The sequence below is a fragment of the Bos javanicus genome, chromosome 1 (genome assembly GCF_032452875.1).
Source record: "Bos javanicus breed banteng chromosome 1, ARS-OSU_banteng_1.0, whole genome shotgun sequence".
Taxonomy (NCBI): Eukaryota; Metazoa; Chordata; class Mammalia; order Artiodactyla; family Bovidae; genus Bos; species Bos javanicus.
In genome coordinates, this window is record NC_083868.1 from 127,463,708 (window position 1) to 127,481,267 (window position 17,560).

General features: G+C 44.1%; 1 protein-coding gene and 1 long non-coding RNA gene across 14 annotated transcripts in view; one reads left to right on the forward strand and one right to left on the reverse strand.

The window, feature by feature from the left end:
* ZBTB38 (zinc finger and BTB domain containing 38) overlaps positions 1 to 14,157 on the reverse strand; it is an 83,960-nt gene extending 69,803 nt beyond the window's left edge. For 5 of the 9 annotated variants that reach the window (XM_061420041.1, XM_061420025.1, XM_061420031.1 and 2 more), the window contains exons 1-2: positions 8,830 to 9,329; positions 7,633 to 7,707 (exon numbers count right to left, since the gene is read on the reverse strand). The gene's annotated coding sequence lies outside the window, so the exon portion shown is untranslated. Of the gene's footprint in view, positions 1 to 7,632; positions 7,708 to 8,829 lie in introns of all 9 variants that reach the window. The other 4 variants (XR_009736993.1, XR_009736994.1, XM_061420089.1 and 1 more) reach the window with 2 other exon arrangements.
* The window catches only part of LOC133249558 (uncharacterized), a 31,322-nt gene that overhangs the window by 10,758 nt on the left and 3,004 nt on the right, over positions 1 to 17,560 (forward strand). For 4 of the 5 annotated variants that reach the window (XR_009737016.1, XR_009737018.1, XR_009737017.1 and 1 more), the window contains one exon: positions 748 to 7,307. This is a non-coding gene — a long non-coding RNA (uncharacterized LOC133249558). Of the gene's footprint in view, positions 1 to 747; positions 7,308 to 17,560 lie in introns of those variants that run through there. The other variant, XR_009737022.1, reaches the window with a different exon arrangement.

Sequence of the window (17,560 nt, forward strand, 5' to 3'; positions counted from 1 at the left end):
GTTAGATTTGAGGCAATGTGTCACCACCACAGGGAGCTTCGCAACCTAGGGATCCAGGTCCTGCCAGCAAGTAGAATTCCATCTGAGTAGCAGAAGGTGCCTCAGCCAAGGAAGGTGTTCAGATGACCAGGGAATCGGGCTTTGAAAAGGGCCAACCCCATGGGGATGACTCAAACAGCCCCAGCCATGTCTGGAAAGTCATCCTCCATCTGTTGTACCCCTGATTGAAGGGAGGCTGTGAACCTTCCCAGAACCCATACCCATCAAGACCCTGCTTCCACAGGTTTGGCCAGGAGGTCAAGAATCAGGAGGGTAGTGATCCTGCATCAGGACAGCCAAGAGATAATGGAGACCCTGCACAGAAGCAGGGAAGCTCGGTGATCTTAGGTAGATTCCCTCATGCTTCTGTATGGAAGACGGATGCTGTGAAGGTTCTCCTCTGGGTTCCTCTTGGTTCTGGCTCTTGTGCTTCACCTGATGCATTCACAGGAGCTGCATGTGAACTTGGGCATGGAGGAATCTAGATGGTGTCTTACAGAACCTGATCATGAACTGGGGACTGTTGGGGGCTGAACAGTCTCTGGAAGCTGAACTTGAGGCTGAACCTGAAAGCCAAATGATGAGATGGAGGTCTGATGACTGAGAAGAGTTATGCAGATGGGATGGATAGTCACACTTCCTCTTAGAAGGTGGTGAGAATTTTAGAATTTGGTTGTTGTTTATTCACTATGTTCTCTTATTTTCCAGGTTTCCATTCTTGGGGACCTTTTCTCTAACTCACTGCTCCATTTGGCCATGTGCTCTTACTTACCTCCCATCAGAAGGCAGCCAAGCACATAGCACCTTTCAGATACAATGAGGTAGGTGGAGACGGGGGCAGTACCTCGCCTGACCATGAATTTGGGTAATGAGACTCCATCCTTAAGGCTGAACCACGGCAGCGCCCCTCAGCTCTGGCTTTGGCTTTTCCACTCATGACTCCCGTGACCTAACATTTGCCACAGTGTAAATCTTGCTCTGTCCCTGCTCTGTTCTCTTGGCTTCTGACTCTGGACCCCACCTCCTACTTGGCTCTTACGGCCTGGATCCACATGGCTGCCCTATGTCTTCCTCGGACTAAGTGTTATTATCTCGGTGCTCAGAGCACAGGGTAGTCTCTTACGGTGTCCCTCACAGGGTCTGGGCTGCCCACACGTATCCTGAGATATGCCCTGCCTATCAGAAGGCAGATACACATTCTCTGGTAGAACCAGGGGCTCACTTTAGGAGTCAGTCTTCTCACAGTGCCTTGTCTCTACTAATGTACCAGAGAAGAACAAATCTGACTCCATATTGGAGCTATTCCTCCAGCTCTAACCCTTGCACTCTGTTGCCTGTGCTTAGGCATGCTGGCTCAACACTTTGTGAAAAAGAATGCTGCCAGTAGTCCAAAATGTACATGATATCCCATTCTCAAGACTGTGACCTTTAAAAGTATAACACTTCTCCATTCATATAGAGATAAAAAGTTGCATAACAGAGCATAACATTTGTCTTGCTGGAGGTTTATAGGAACATTGTGACCAGATCTATGTAGAAGGCTGTAAGAACAAAGGATTCCAACATCTAGATGTTTGCAACAACCAGTCAAATCTGTTCCTGTTTTAGTATAAAAGAAGCCTGAACTCTAACTTGGGTAAGATGGTTGCTGGCTTTCTGCATAAAGTTGGTATTTTTTGACCCAACAACTTGTCTCTCAATTTATTGTCCTGTTGCGCAGTAAGCAGTACAAGTTAGGACTTAGTGATGCTACTCAGAGGTTGGGTGGATCCAGGCCCTTTGTCACTCAAGTTCTAGTTCTTCCTCTGCCACTAGATCTCTGCGTAACAACCACAAGTGAGTGAATCAACTATTCTGTGGCTCAGTTATCTTATACTTACAGTAAAGTTTCCAAACTCCCTAGCTGATAAACTTTCAACTGTATCATATCACGATTAAGGAGAAATCTAAAATTCAGAAGCCAAAAAACACCTTTAAGTTAAATTCTAGTTTGGATGTACTAGCTTACAGTTCCTTGACTTTTTTCTGTCTAGTAAGTATTGCTGAAAAATGAGTGTTTATTAAATTGAACACAATATTATCAATAATCCTCAGGCCTTAATGTGCATAGGGACTGAGAGGGTATATTAAAATACATATTCCTAGACCCTGTCCTCAGAGCTTTCCATGCCACTGGGGCCTAGGAACATGCATTTTTAACATGAGAAACTGAAGGGGACTTAGATTTTGAAATAGACATTGGTGACTTTTCAGGGGCTGACTTACGCATTAGGAACTTTAAAAATAGGCCATTTGACCTACTGATTCAATTCTAGGAATTTTCCCTTAGATGTCCACCAAGATTTATTTATAAGAATGTTTTTACGTTTATAATAGCAGAACACTAGAGGCAATAAAAATGTACATAAAAAAGAATGGATAAATTAAGACATATCCATGCAATGGAAACACAGCCATTAAAAATAAAAATTTCAAAAGATCATCTAGTGACTTGGAAAAATGTTTACAACATAATGTTAAGTGGGGTGAAATCATTTAGTGACTTGGAAAAATAGTTATAACATATATAAAATTTAAAAAGAGGCATATAAAATAGCATTTCAATAATGTTCAAAAGAAGAAAAGAATATATATGAAAAAACTGACAAGAAATACATCAACATGTTAATATTGAATTGTTGGTTGGCTGTTAGATTACTGCAGATTGTTGGTTTCTTCTTGATACTTTTCTTTATTTTCCAGATTTTGTATAGTGACTAGTTATGGCTCTTTTTATTTGAAAAACAATGCTAAATTTTTTTTTTTAAGTAAAGAAAAAGAATTTGACTCATGAGGAATGAAAAGAGAGGGAAGAGAGACCTCTTAGGAGCCTGGTCCAGCCATGGCCTTGCTGCTGTAAGAGGACTTGGAAGACAGACTGAGTCTGGTGCTGGGGTGAATTTTAAGCTACATTCTCTTTTGCAAAGTACCTTGGTATAGTCAATGCCCAGGAATTTGGGTCAACGAGAAAATCCTTTTCACTAGATACTAATTTCTTGCTACACTCGAAGATAACAGACTATAGGAACAGGGACATGGGAGGGAATTCAGTTTGAACAACATCTTTACTGCTCTTGAGTTGATCTCATGCTTGTTGCCTCTGTGTATAATCCCCGTGGCCTCACCCTAGAGCACCATGCAGACTGACTACACTCTGCTTAGGGGCTCCTGGACAGATGATAGGCTTCATTCCAGCTTGGGAGACTCCACCCAGGGCCAGAGCTTCCATGGAGCTTCCAGCCTTCTTCCATGGAGGCTTTCAAAGCCTCTTCTGGCCAATGCACTGGGAGCCCCATTGAATGCCAGGAAGCATCCTTTTTTGGCAGAGAGATGGCTCAACTTTAGTTTCTCTCATGGATCTCAGTGATCCATGAGTCAAACCTGAGTAAGAGTAGAAGATTCTTGGTTAGGCCCCTGGCCTAGGGGGCCTAACCTTTCCAAATGTCCTTGAAATTTTTACACCACGTGCTTTGGCTAGTTAGGAAATGGTGCTAAGGATTTCAGGTTCAAGTCAATTTAGAAAGATCAATAAATAAATATGCTTGCAGTATTATTAGCAATATCAAAATCCTAACACCAATACTGATCACAAAGACGGTAATTGTTTTCATCAACACCCTAACTTGCCACATATTTTCCTAAGTTGTCCAAACCATTTCACATATATTACCTTACTTATTCTGACAGAATCTCAGCTTTACACTTTTAAAAATACCATTTTGGAGGTGGGAGGAAGCTATAAAGTTCTGATGAAAACCAGAGGCTTGAGTTAAAAACAAAACCCTGAAGTCTTCAGTGTGGTGTTTTCCAACTGTGTTCTTGACAAGAAGTCAGGGGATTTCAGCATGAGAAATCACGAAGCCCCATTACCATGAATTCTCAGCTTTGGTGACTGTGATGTGGCCTGATTGCAAAATCTTCCAAACAGAACATTCATAATGCTGACCCAGGGCAAGAGGGGGGCATGTACTTCTGTGCCCTGAAAAGTATAAAACTTTTAACCTGGGGTTAAAAATAATCAACTGGTCCAAGCACTGCCTGCATCAGCAAACTGTGCCCAGACCACATCTGAATCAATAGACATGATTCTAAGTTCTGAAAAGACTATGTAGCCTCACATTGAATCGTACTCCTCATATGAATTGGAGAATGGGAAAAAACCCAAACATATTATATATATATTAAACTGAATCACCTTGCTATACACCAGAAACTAACACAACATTGTATAAATCAACTATACTTCATGGCAACCCACTCCAGTACTCTTGCCTAGAAAATTCCATGGATGGAGGAACCTGGTGGGCTACAGCCTATGGGGACACAAAGAGTCGAACATGACTGAGTGACTTCACTCACTTCAACAAAAATTTTTAACTAAAATAAAATATAAAATTATAAGTTAAGGAAGCTTGAGAAAGTCTAACTTTCCCCATAATATCTACGTTGATGCATTTTTGAAAACGTTGAAGGTCAAAGTATTTACAAAGTGTGCTTGTTACCCTTGCCTCACTGGTGGGTCTGTAGTGTTAACCTAGCATGCTGTACCAGCCCGATGAAGGGGTTGTGTTGATGGCAGTGAAATTTTGATTTGGTGGTAGCACATCTCTCTCTGCCACACTAGGCAGCTAGACATTAAAAATCAAGTTGATCCCAGCTCACTCCCTCACTCCTTTGTCAATTCCTGCATCCTTAGTACTTTGAGGAGTCATTCTTACATTGCAGTTGAAGTTAACAATCTGTGACTAACAGTCTCCCCAGTGAATAGACCCTGACTCCTTTTCCTTCTTAACCATGGTCTTGACCCCGCCCTTCCTGGCAGACTCCTTTAGGCTTGGACATGTAGCAATAGATCATTCCCACTCGACGCCAGCTTTTGAAACCTGGTACTTGTTCTCAGCTTACTCCTTGTGGCTGCTCCCTAGTTGCAGGTCCTGGGCTCTCCCAGTTAACTTGGTTTTATCTTTAGTTTTCTCTGCTAACCCAGCCAGCTCTCCACTCAGTAGGTTCTTTTGGGACCCACCAAACCAAGAAAGGCAATGGCAACCCACTCCAGTACTCTTGCCTGGCAAATCCCATGGATGGAGGAGCCTGGTAGGCTGCAGTGGCAGGGGGTCGCTAAGAGTCAGACACAACTGAGCGACTTCACTTTCATGCACTGGAGAAGGAAATGGCAACCCACTTCAGTGTTCTTGGCTGGAGAATCCCAGGGACGGGGGAGCCTGGTGGGCTGCTGTCTATGGCGTCACACAGAACTGGACACAACTGAAGCAACTTAGCAGCAGCAGCAGCAAACCAAAAAAATGGACTTTCAAAGGTTGAAGCATTTTTGCAACAAATCCACTCATTCTTCTATCCCACTCCTCCTGATGTGAGGGACTGGGCGGGGGCGAGGCAGCAGTAATAGGAGATGAGGCCAGGCTCTGAGAGCTGTGTTAAGTCAGTCAGTAGCTGGCCTTCCCACACAATGGACAATGTGTATTCTTCAGGGTGTGGGTGTGAGTGCCAGAAATGTCAAGTCCAGGAGTAAGATATAATCCAAAACCAGAGTGTCTAGCCAGATATTGACAATGAAACTAGAGAAGTAGGTACCAGGCAGCTCAGGCAAGGACTGGAAACCATTTTTATCGTCTGTGTGCTGCTACAGTGAGCACGTGCAGCCCATTTGTACTGGAGATCTTTACGATGCCTTGCGGCCATCATAGAGGCACCACCATATGGTTTCCGATATTTTCCAGCAAGGGGGTTACTGCACCGAGACCAGCAATGATGAAAAGACTGCATAACATACAAAATCAGTTCAGGGTTCTTCAAACAGGGCTTATAACCTTACCACTCATGATTGCAGTAAATGTTTTGCAACTTTTCCTGAAAAGAAAACGCTAGAACTATACATCAAATCCTTTGGGTAGAATTAATACCCTCAGCTGGAGCCTTTTTTAGTTTACTTTCACATGTTTCTCTTATAACTTGGTTTCAGGATCCCATCTTGTCAGGAATTTCCCCCTCTACCCCCAATATTAAAAATTATGCCAAGATCTAGAGCAGGGTAGCTTCCCAAAGCCCCCAGGAGCAAACTGAACTATGGTCTAAAAAAAAGAAAAGAAAAAAAAAGAAAACAACCCACCAAGAGCTTTCCTAGTGACCACTAGGAGAACAGATTCTATTGGACAATTCCTACAAGCACGACAGAGCCAGAATGGTCTTAAACCAAAAGGACCCTGGAGGGGGAAAAAGTGGAGGGAAGAATGCCTTTCGTGGTTCACTGGCCACTGGTGGCCTAGTGGTGTTTATGTAAAGGCTCAGCATTAGGACAGACAGAGGCTTCTTGAAAAATCTGCTCCTTGCCCTGCTGCTGCTGCTATGTCACTTTAGTCATGTCCGACTCTGTGCGACCCCATAGACGGCAGCCCACCAGGCTTCCCATCCCTGGGATTCTCCAGGCAAGAACACTGGAGTGGGTTGCCATTTCCTTCTCCAATGCATGAAAGTGAAAAGTGAAAGTGAAGTCACTCAGTCGTGTCTGACTCTAGCGACCCCATGGACTGCAGCCCACCAGGCTCCTCCGTCCATGGGATTTTCTAGGCAAAAGTACTGGAGTGGGGTGCCATTGCCTTCTCTGGCTCCTTGCCCACTCCTTACCAAAAAGTGTTAGTTATATTAATATAATTCTAAATATCTGATCTCTTTTTACTTCCCCCACTACTTCATTCTGCTATCTTATTTTTGAGCATCCCTAAGTTCCTCATTATGCCTTGCAGAGCAGACGACCTCTTCGTCAGAAACACTCCAGAGCTGTTAATGGAAAGTGGCTGCCCCCCATCCAGGGACTACATTTCCCAGATGCCTTTGCAGTTAGAAGCTGTCATGTGACTAGAATTTTAGCCAATAGAATGTGAGTAGATGTGTCCTGGCCACTTCTAGGCAGGGGCCATAAAAATCTCCATGTGCACTTTTTCACACTCTTTTTTCCTCCTCCACTGGGAAGTGGAAACAATCCCAGGTGATCTTTAAAACAACATACTGCAGAAGGTGGAGCCTCTCTCAACCTACGTCTCTGAATGAATGTGTGACCTCTATTGTTACGTGACCAAGAAATAAACTTCTATTGTGTTTGAGTCATTATACCTTTTTCAGTCTATTACAGCAATTAGCCTATCTTAACTATTACTATTATCCTCTTTGATACAGCTGTTATTGTTGTGTGCAGAAGTCCCCATGCCTTCTTCCCTTTCCCTGTACCTTGCTGCTGCTGCTAAGTTGCTTCAGTCGTGTCCGACTCTGTTTGACCCCACAGACGGCAGTCCACGAGGCTCCCCTGTCCCTGGGATTCTCCAGGCAAGAACACTGGAGTGGGTTGCCATTTCCTTCTCCAATGCATGAAAGTGAAAAGTGAAAGTGAAGTCGCTCAGTCGTGTCCGACTCGTAGGGACCCCACGGACTGTAGCCCACCAGGCTCCTCCATCCATGGGATTTTCCAGGCAAGACAACAAAATAAAAGAACAGATTTAGTCAACTAAATTCAAGCAGCCATTAGGGACAAATGACACTCACCAAATCAATGGTCGCAGCGTTCAGATCTTATAGCCAGATGAGGAGCGGTTTAGCAGAGCCTCACTTCTAGACAACCTGATATATTAAGATAAAACAAAAAGTAAAATGTAAGATCTACTAAACAGATGTATTAGCAAGCAATGGTTAATCTTCAAAGGGTGTTGTCAGTTTACAAAGGAATCTGCCGCTCTTTTCCAGTAAGCAACAAGCTTCTCAATTGCATTTATAACATAAGATACATTTAAAAATACCCTTACCCCATCATTATAGAACAGAATTTATGAAGAACAATTCTACTCGGCTAAGTACACTATACAAAGACTAGATAATGACTCAGGAGATGACTTTGGATGCCAGGAGAACTGGGTATGATTTCTATGTCTGTGTGCTCTGCAATTCTTATGAACAGGTTAAAACTTTTCTCGTGGGAACTTAACTTTCTGGGGTAGAAACTTCCAGAGCTTGTAAAATTATAGGCTACACCAAGACTTAAACTTGATTCAGTGAAATTAAAACAGACATCAAAGATACATTATCATCAGTCTCTGCGTTTCATATCATCCCAGATGCAATGGCACAAGCAGGAATGAAAATAAGCTCTCTGAAAACAGGGAGATGAGACAGCGGAGGCGCACGAACTGGAACAACCACAGAGAACCAGAAACACGCTGCGTATGGGTGGCAGGTTGTGGTCATTTTCTTACCAGAGCTGCCAACTTTTAGCAGGTTAGGTGTGAAAATACCACTTGACAGCACAGGGCACATATTTGCCTAGAATGGGGTTTATTTTTGTTTCTGATGATTTGGTATAAGATCCAGGAAACAAACATTTCAGAACTCTGAACAAACATGCTGGCCGTCCAAAACAGAGCACTAGCGGGGAAGGACGAAGAGGAAACAGAACAAGAGGGGTGACGGGGAAAGGCACGATGTGGGCCCTTTTCACCAGAATTTGGCCTCACTCTGTGTGTGTGTATTTTTTTTTTTTTTTAAGAGGAAATGCATCCTGGTCTGGGCCTGTGGAGAAGAGAAAGATCAGAGAGATCCCCTCGGTGCCATGTTTGGAGGGTCTCCCAGATGCAGCCCCCACACCCTCCCCCTGGGCTGGGGCCTGCCAGGTGCAGGTGTCAGGGAACAAGATGGCGCCCCACAGTGAAGGGCGCGGTGTGAGGGGGTCTGGGGGAGGCCTGCACTTACTCCGAGGCGCTGGCTCCTCTGAAACCCAGACGCTGCCAATTCCCTGGGCTCAGGAGTTCTAACCGCCTTCTTGCTCTGGGTTCTTCACTTCTGGTCGAGATCAGCTCCACATATTTTTCTGATGATGTCACCCATTCTGACTTCCTACATTTTGAAAGTTGATATATAAGTAAAACCTTCCGTGAGGCTTCAGAAAAAAAAAACCCAAAAAAAAGCAGCAGCATAAAAGAAAACCAAGGTGTGCTGTGGGGCGATGGAGAGGAGGAGGAGAGAGGCAGTTGCCTCCTTATTTTGAGATTTGCTGCAGCCTGCGAGTGCCACTCCCCAGCCAGTTTCCTGGCTGCAGAGGGAGGCCAGTGGCCGGGCGTGGGTGACGTCAGGGCCAGGCCTGAGTCATCGCCAGCGGCCCGTCTGCCCTGCCACTCGGAGGGGGACAAAAGGAACCTTTGATGTCCAGAGGCCCTCCTCTCGGGACACTCGCCTGTACGAGCAGCAGGCCAGAACATTCCTGCCGCCTCCCCACCCCCGGCCGCCCTTCCTACTTCCGGAACCGTCCCTGGCAGATTCAGCAAGGCCTCCTCAGGGGACATCGCCCTCCTGCATGGCAGAGGCAAGGCCACTCTCTGGCAAAGAAGCAGCAGCGGAAGGGGTGTCTCTGGGGATTTCTCACTTCACCCTCTGGCATCCCCCACCTCCCACTTCCCTGTGGTGCCACCTTACCCAGGGAATCGCAGAGGTTCGAAAAGAGTGCGGGAAAGGTGGAAGGTGTTCTTGTCACCCTCCCTGGACAGCGCACAGTGCTCAGGGTCTATTCTCTGCCCTTGTGCCCTGACTCTGCACCTCTGCACCCTGACCTCTGGGTACCAGTGTGAGTTTGTGCTGCCTGGATTCAAGGGGTCTTCTCTCTTTAAGAGGGGGATTTATATCCCAGTGCCTGCCACAGGGTGCAGTAAACGCACGGTGAATACATGAATGATAGTTTTAAAATAAAATAGTAGAGAACATATATTGTGTACTTGTAGTGAATGTTGGCACTTCTGGGCTAAGTGCTTTACAAAGATTATTTCATTTATGGTTTTCATGACGAAACTATGAGGCAGGTACTGTTATTATCCCCAGCTCCTCAGATAAGGTGCTCAGAGAGATTAAGACACTTCTCTGAAGTCTCACAGCTAGTTAATGGCAGAATCTAGATCGTCTGATCTCAAACCCTGTGTTCTCAAGCATGACACTGAGTGACTGAGCGAATGAAGGAATATAGACCAAGAGCAGCCTGTCCAGGTGAGGGGAAATGGGAGTAATTATGGGGCTTGAAACCAAATCCTACAAGGAAATAGTGGAGCAATTAGGTACGATCTGTCTACAGTAGTAGGCCTCAGGCTCTTCTGATGGGTCAACACCATGTCTGAGGGTTGCTGGGATACCCAGAGTGGCCAAGGGGGTAAGTCCAGTCAGGTCCAAGTGGCAGTGAGGAGCCAGGAGGTTTGGTGGCACATGGTGACTGCAGGATCTGAGATCACAGTGGACAGAACAGGAGCCGCGTCCTAGACTTGTCTTAATAGCCCTGTGGCCTCATGGGTGTAGGAGGGAGGCTGAGTGCAGCTTAAGGCACGAGCCTGGGGAAGACAGGACAGGGAAGGGCCTTCCCCTATGGTCCAGGGACTATGACCCTGTGCTCCCAATGCAGGGGGCCCAGGTTCGATCCCTGGTCAGGGAACTAGATCCTACATGTCGCAACTTTTGCATGTGGCAACTAAAGATCCTGCGTGCCACAGCTAACACCCAGTGCAGCCAAATAAAAAAAAAAAAAAAGAAAAGGGAAGACATGAGAGCATTCTCAAAGACCCCAAGACTTGGAGAATGTGTTGGAACTACCATATCGTTTCAAAGCACCAGGAGGAAATGGGAGTGACAGGAGCCAGAACTGGATCTGACAGTGGCAGTCACAGCCCTGAGCACTGCCCTGCCAGGAATCAGCTGCCCTTCTAAGATGGAGAGAGAATCCCGCTGGGGGTTGTGCTGGGCCAGGGTGAGGAGGGCTGGCAAGAGGAGGACATCTGATGATGGGGCTATCCGGGCCTGGATAAGAATGACCTTGGAGATCCCTTCTCCCGCTATGGTTCATAATTCTGTGGTTTGTACTTTTCCGTTATTCCAAGAGGAAGACAAAAGCCAGGACTTTTCAGCCCAGTGGGCAGTGGGCAGGGAGATGCTGGTGGCCTCAGTAAAGCCACTCCATGGCTCTTCTTTCCACCGTGGGACAGGGCGTTCAGTCACGGGATCCCTCTACTGGGCTCAGGAAATCGATGCCTCTGTTCGTTGGGGACGTTGTGTCATTACCTTGTTCCTGGAACCACTGCCAGTTGCCACTCTGAGGAATTACACCTGTGCTGTGGGGTCTGACTCCCCAGGCAGGTGGAAATAGCAGAAGTGAGTTTCATAAGGGAGAAAGCCACATGCTTTGGACGGAGGGAGTAGCAACAACTGACCGGAGTCACTGTCAGCGTCCGCACAGAGCCTGACCTTGGGCCGAGGAAAGCGCTGCAAGCTCCAGGCGTGTTTTGGCACAGGCTTGCTGATTCTTTTCTTATCTACAGAAAATGTCTCTGGGCACCTCCCTGTTGCTTCCCCAAAGACTCCGTGGCCATGCTTGATTCACACACATGGGTGTTTATGTCTCTAATTAGACGAACAGAGGCTGATTATTTTTTCAGTCTACCTTGTGGGACCAAGAAAATGTGAAGAGAAAGATAAAGCGAAGACAGAGAAACAATGAGTAGGCACCAAGAGAAATGCCGCTCCTGGCATTGTTTGCTCTGGGGGTTGATTCTAACAGTGAGGATTAAATCAGAGAATTGGGCCAAACATCTATTTGGGGACACAGAGGTGTAAGTACAGTGACACCCCAACCTCTATCCCATCTGGAGAGCCCTCCTCTTCAGTGCAATAAATGTGGTTATATACTGGAAATTCAAAAACAAAAGCAAAGGCTTAGAAGACTTACCTATCCTTACTGCCTCCAATTTCTCTCATTTCAACACCTTTTTAAAAACAATTTTTTAATTATTATGGTATAATTTTTATGTCAAAAAGTTAACCCACTTACAGTGTACACATCAATGGATTTTAGTCTATTCACAGAAGTGTGTGATCCATAACCTCATTTTTTAAGAAGTATTTATTTACCTATTTAATTTACTTGGCTGGGCTGGGTCTTAGTTGCAGCATCCAAAACTCTTAGTTGCAGCATGTGGGATCTAGTTTCCTTACCAGGGATCAAACCTGGGCCCCCTGCAATGGGAGCATGGAGTCTTAGCCACTGGATCACCAGGGAAGTCCCCATAACCTCATTGGAGAACATTTTGTCATCCCCCAAAGAACACTTGTGCCCAGTAGCAGTCATTCCTCATCTGCCCCCAGTCCCAGAACTGGACAAACACTAACCTTCTGTCTCTATAGATTTGCCTCTTCTGGACACTTCGTACAAATGGAATCATGCAATATATGGCCTTTTGTGTTTGGCTTCTTTCATACAGCATAGTGGTCCTCAGGTTCGCCCATATTGTAGAATATATCAGTACTTCATTCCTTTTTGTGCCCAAACAATATTCCGTTTTGTGATTATACTATGTTTTGTTTATTCATACATCAGCTTACGAACACATTTTGAGCTGTTACGAATAATGTTGCCATGAACATCTGAGTACAAGTTTTCATGTGGATATATGTTTTCATGTCTCTCACATGCATACCAAAGAGTAGAATTCCTGGGTCATAAGATAACTCTATGTTTAACATTTTGAGAAACTATTAAACTGTTTTCCAAAGAGCTGTACCATTTCACATTCCCATCAGTGATGTGTGAGAACTCTGCTTCTCCACACCTGCACCAACAATCTTATCGTCTGTCTTTTTGGATTTTAGCCATCCTACTAGGTATGATGTAGTATCATATTTCAGTTTTGATTTGTATTACCCTAATAACAGAGTTTTGCCAAGAGAATGCACTCATCATAGCAAGCACTCTCTTCCAACAACACAAGAGAAGATTCTACACATGGACATGACCAGATGGTCAATACTGAAATCAGAATGATTATATTCTTTGCAGCCAAAGATGGAGAAGCTCTATCTAGTCAGCAAAAACAAGACTGGGAGCTCAGATTATGAACTCCTTATTGCCAAATTCTGACTTAAATTGAAGAAAGTAGGGAAAACCACTAGACCATTCAGGTATGACCTAAATCAAATCCCTTACGATTATACAGTGGAAGTGACAAATAGATTCAAGGGACTAGATCTGATAGAGTGCCTGAAGAACTATGGATGGAGGTTTGTGACATTGTACAGGAGGCAGTGATCAAGACTACGCCCAAGAAAAAGAAATGCAAAAAGGCAAAATGGTTGTCTGAGGAGGCCTTACAAATAGCTGAGAAAAGAAGAGAAGCTAAAGGCAAAGGAGAAGAGGAAAGATATACCCATTTGAATGCAGAGTTCCAAAGAATAGCAAGGAGAGATAAGAAAGCCTTCCTCAGTGATCAATGCAAAGAAATAGAGGAAAACAATAGAATGGGAAAGACTAGAGATCTCTTCAAGAAAATTAGAGATACCAAGGGAACATTTCATACAAAGATGGACACAATAAAGGACAGAAATGGTATGGACCTAACAGAAGCAGAAGATATTAAGAAGAGGTGGCAAGAATACACAGAAGAATTACACACAAAAAAGATTTTCATGACCCAGATAACCATGATGGTATGATCACTCACCTAGAGCCAGATATCCTGGAATGTGAGGTCAAGTGAGCCTTAGGAAACATCACTACAAACAAAGCTAGTGGAGGTGGTGTAATTCTAGTTGAGCTATTTCAAATCCTAAAAGATGATGCTGTGAAAGTGTTGCACTCAATATGCCAGCAAATTTGGAACACAGCAGTGGCCACAGGACTGCAAAAGGTCAGTTTTCGTTCCAATCCCAAAGAAAGGCACGGTCAAAGTATGTTCAAACTACTGCACAATTGCACTCATTTCACATGATAGCAAAGTAATGCTCAAAATTCCCCAAAGCCAGTCTTCAACAGTACATGAACCGTGAACTTCCAGATGTTCAAGCTGGATTTAGAAAAGGCAGAGGAACCAGAGATCAAATTGCCAACATCCGTTGGATCATCAAAAAAGCAAGAGAGTTCCAGAAAAACATCTACTTCTGCTTTATTGACTACTCCAAAGCCTTTGCGGAGAAGGCTATGGCACCCCACTTCAGTACTCTTGCCTGGAAAACCCTATGGACCGAGGAGCCTGGTAGGCTGCAGTCCATGGGGTCGCGAGGAGTTGGACACGACTGAGTGAGTTCACTTTCACTTTTCACTTTCATTCATTGGAGAAGGAAATGGCAACCCACTCCAGTGTTCTTGCCTGGAGAATCCCAGGGATGGAGGAGCCTGGTGGGCTGCCATCTATGGGGTCGCACAGAGTTGGACACGACTGAAGCAACTTAGCAGCAGCAGAAGCAGCAGCAGCCAAAGCCTTTGACTGTGTGGATCACCACAAACTGTGGAAAATTCTTCAAGAGATGGGGATACCAGACCACCGTACCTGCCTCCTGAGAAATCTGTATGCAGGTCAAGAAGCAACAGTTAGAACTGGACATGGAACAACAGGCTGGTTCCAAATTGGGAAAGGAGTACGTCAAGGCTGTATATTGTCACCCTGCTTATTTAACTTATATGCAGAGTACATCATGCGAAATGCTGGGCTGGATGAAGCACAAGCTGGAATTAAGATTGATGGGAGAAACATCAACAACCTCAGATATGCAGATGACACCACCCTTACGGCAGAAAGCAAAGAAGAACTTAAAAGCCTCTTCATGAAAGTGAAAGAAGAGAGTGAAAAAGCTGGCTTAAATCCCAACATTTAGAAAATGAAGATTATGGCATCAAGTCCCATCACTTCATGGCTAATAGATGGGGAAACAATGGAAACAATGACAGACTTTATTTTGGGGGTCCCCAAAATCATTGCAGATGGTGACTGCAGCCATGAAATTAATAGATGCTTGCTCCTTGGAAGAAAAGCTATGACCAACCTAGACAGCATACTGAAAACCAGAGATCTTACTTTGCCAACAAAGGTCCATCTCGTCAAAGCTATGGTTTTTCCAGTAGTCATGTATGGATGTGAGAGTTGGACTATAAAGAAAGCTGAGTGCCAAAGAATTGATGCTTTAGAAATGTGGTGTTGGAGAAGACTTTTGAGAGTCCCTTGCACAGCAAGGAGATCCAACCAGTCCATCCTAAAGGAAATCAGTCCTGAATAGTCATTGCAAGGACTAATGCTGAAGCTCCAGTACTTTGGCCACTTGATTCGAAGAACTGACTCACTGGAAAAGACCCTGATGCTGGGAAAGATCAAAGGCAGGAGGAGAAGGAGATGACAGAGGATGAGATGGTTGGATGGTATCACTGACTAGATGGACATGAATTTGAGCAAGCTCCGGGAGTTGGTAATGGACAGGGAGGCCTGGCGTGCTGCAGTCCATGAGGTCACAAAGAGTCGGACATGACTGAGCGACTGAACTGACTGACTCATCCTAATAACTAATACTGTTGAGAATCTTTTCGTGAATTTATTGGCCATTTGTATAACTTCTTTGAAGAATTGTCTATACAAATATTTTATTCATTTTTAAATTAAATTGTTCATCTTTTTTATTAATATTTTATGTATAGGGATTCTTAATATATTTTGGATACAAAATTTTTTATCAGACATATATTCTACAAATACATATCCTTTCTGTAGTTATTTCTTTTTCTTTATGGTCTTTGAAGGAGAAAAATATTTTAACTTTGATGAAATCTAACTTATGTACTCTTTTATCATTTGTGATTCTGATGTCATACCTGAGAAACTATTGTCTAACCTAAGGTCATACAGATGTACACCTGAGTTTTCTAAGAGTTTTAGGGTTTTAGTTCTTACCTCAGGTCTACATGCACGTGTATGTGATTGGTCGCTTCAGTCGTGTCCAGCTCTTTGCGACCCTGTGGACCGTAGCCCGATAGGGTCCTCTGTCCATGGGATTCTCCAGGCAAGAATATTGGAGTGGGTTGCCATGCTGTCCTCCAGGGGACCTTCCAGACCTAGGGATGGAACCCGTATCTCCTGCGTCTCCTGCATTGGAGGGCAGATTCTTCACTGCTGAGCCACCGGTGAAGCCCTCTAGATCTATGATTCACTTTATTTTTTATGTAAGGTAGAGATCCAAATTCATTCTTTTCACATGGATGTCTATTTGTGCCAGAACTGTTTGTTGAAAAGACTACTCTCACCAGAATTCTGCACATCTAAAACTGATCTAAAATTCTAAAAAGTTATTTTAAAAAATAGTCTATTCTTTCCCCCATTGAATTTTCCTGACTGTTTTGTCAAAAATCAACTGACCGTAAGTATTAGTTTATTCCTGGACCCTTCATTCTAGTCCATGGATCGAGATGTGAGTTCTTACACGAGCAGCACACTGTTTTATTTACTGTAGCTTCATAAAAAGTTTGGAAATTAGTAAGTGTGAGTCTACAACTTTGTTCTTTTTCACGATGATTTTGGCTATTCTGAATCTTTGGCATGTCCATATGATTTTCAGGATTATCTTCTCAATTTCTGCCAAATATCCAGCTGGGATTTTGATGGAGATTGTATATTCCACCTATAGATCAATTTTGGGAGTATTTGTCCACATTTATTAGCTGCATGCCTTTAAGTTTACTTAGCCTATATCAGCCTCCTTTTCTAATCCAAAAAAAAAAAAAAAGAAAAAAAATCTCGTGTGTGTAACGAAGATAAAAAGAGATAATGCTTATGCAACCCCACTGAAACCATGACCTACCTGGGCCAGTCTCAGGATGATGTTAGAGTCTGAGATATCCAGCCTAGTCACCACAAAGAAATTCAGATTAATTTATATTCAATACTTGCATTTCTCTAACAGCAACAGATCCCCCTGAAATTCTTCTTAATATCCTTTTTCTCCTTGTATCCAAGCCCCTTACACCCCGCAGCTTCAGCGTCCCCTTCTTTCTCCCAAGCTCCGTACAAAGCTTTTTCTCCAGCCCTAACCAACATTCTTCCAGTCTGTCTACTTCTGTCCAGTTCTCCTTCTGATGGGGCTGGAAAAGAAACTGGACAGGCAAAGCCAGAACTCTTTTTAGTGAGTGGGAAGAAAGGAAAATCAGTGAGCACTAAGCTTAATTTATGTCCCATCATTCATATGAAGTGCTTGGTGCAATGTCTAATGTATAAGAAGGGCTCAATACATGTAGAGCTTTTACTTTTTGTTGTGGTGGAGGTTACATCATGCCCATCCATACTTTACGATGATGGTGCAGGATTTCAATCAGGACCTCTGAGAATCCAGCCTGGACTCTATGGACCAGCGGCCCATCCTCACTCATGGAGGTAAATTTGAAATTGTTGCTCATTTTTTCTTCCTCCTCAAAGAATCAGCCCCTAGGAAAATGTATAAAGTTCACGTCTGAGGCTCCCTGAGTCATGTGTGGGAGTCATATCTCTGTTTCCTCCCTCCCCTAGCACCAGGGCCCTATGCTTCCTCCCCTCCTCCCATGAAAACTTCTGGTACAATATGTCTAAAACTGAAAGTCAGGACTCATTATCTACTGCGTCACAACTAGCATCGGTTTCAAGTGACAGAATGAAAGAAAACAGAAAAT